Genomic DNA, 1,910 nt, shown 5'->3' with positions numbered 1-1,910 from the left:
TTTGTTGTCATTCAAATTGTAACACACCACTTTTCCATTTATGTTTGTTCAGACGTCTTACTCTCTCACAAGTTTCTATGAAGATCTCTGCTTTGTCCTTTAAAAAAAAAAAAATTAGTCTTTTCCCTGGAGCCTGCCCTGTAGCCCCCTCTATTCAGGGAAAAATTAAGTTAGCTTTTTCTTTGTTTTCTGACAGGAAAAAAAAGGATAAATCTTATGTCTGGATTGTTTCTCTTTAAAAACAAACAAACAAACAAACAAAAACAACAAACAAAAACCAATACACAAAATCCTCCAAACCTTGAGTACTCTTTTTGCATAGTGTGATATTTTATTCTTTATTTTGTTCCTGGCATCAAGCCTTATTTGTTGGCACAAAGAAATCTTGTACCTCCAAGCTTGTAACTCAGAGGCAGGGAATGAATTTATAAGCTTTAAAAAAACTTGATCACAGTTTGTTCCCATAACTGTGCAGAAGAGTGTTTCCAAAGCCACACATCACTGATGTACCTTTGTTTAGTAACTCTTCACAAATAATAGTCTTCAAAAAATTACATTGCTCATGGAAGATGGTAAGACAAATTAATTAAAAAATTGCAAATAAGCATAATTAAATGAGTGACTCTGTCCTATAATAATAACAGCTAAATTTCCTTCTAAGCTAATAAAATAAATGAGCCTTAATGTCTCAAATACCAAAATCAGTTTAGGGTACTGGAAGTCAAAGGAAAAGAAAGGTGTGCCTTAGCTACTAAACACCATCAATACTGACTTGTTCATTTTGGCACAACACTGCTGAGATTTTGTATTCATCAACTGGACAACTGACACTATAGAAAATTTTAGATATACCTTTCATTTCTTCCCACCGTGCAATTTATTCATTTCCCCAACTATCAGATTTTTTTCCTTCTCTTTATTTCTTGGCCTCACTGCAGAACACTTTCAATATATTAAAAATACAGCTGCATAGTTGTATTTTGCTAGAGGGGCAAAATAACCAGTGCCCCAAGATTTCATGGCCTAAATAAACAGGAATAGAGTAGTCAGGACAGTAATTTGAACTTAGAAATACAAGCACAGCATGCTCCTCTTACTACACACAGACACACACTGATGTTTCATCTACTTAACCCACAGGCCATTCTATAGGTAATAACGTGCTACCTCAAGAGGCTAGGGTTTCATTACATTTTTAAGAACTAGCAGGTGTGCCCCTATGCCTTGCCAAAACGCGTTGTGATGAACTGCAAAACTAATCCGTGCACTTGCCGCTCACCCCGGGTCGCGCTGCACCTGGGCAGTGAAGTGGCAGCAGTGCAGTTTATGGCCGTCCATCCTGGTCCCACTGTCGCAGACCTCAAAGCGCCAAAGCAAGTGGCTAATCTGCACAGCACTAGTGGGGGAAAAAAAAAACCCTATGACCTTGAACGTGTATAGGTTACCTAAAGTGCAAAAGTAAGCTCCTACTCCTTATACTCTTATGGCATTTCAGTAGAGACTAGCGAGAGCACCAGGATACTTGTGCTTAGACGTGGATTAAGGCCGGACAAGCTGTCAAATGTCGGCGGGACCTTTTTCATGGCGCTCCTTGCAGGTCCTTCAGTCTCCGCAGCAGCTCGAAGCAGCCCCCAGTGCCACCCGCCTCCCCTCGGCTCTCCTGCAGCCAGGCCTTGCCCTCGAAGGGCTGCTCCTGGTGAGCTGCAGCCCGACACCTCCCCGCACACGTGTGCCAGGAAAACCCACAAACACCAGAGGTTCATGTCCAAAAAGGAGAGAGAGGAGTCCTGCAACTCAATTCGTATAAAGGCAAAGAGTCCACTGGGGCACACGCCCGCAGGGCTTTCTCTCTCTCACGTGTGACACCAAAGGGGTGGATCGGTCCCTGTCACAGAGCACTGCTAAATACG

Source organism: Camarhynchus parvulus, chromosome 3, assembly GCF_901933205.1.
Source record: "Camarhynchus parvulus chromosome 3, STF_HiC, whole genome shotgun sequence".
Classification (NCBI taxonomy): domain Eukaryota; kingdom Metazoa; phylum Chordata; class Aves; order Passeriformes; family Thraupidae; genus Camarhynchus; species Camarhynchus parvulus.
Note: the sequence above shows the minus strand (reverse complement) of the source record.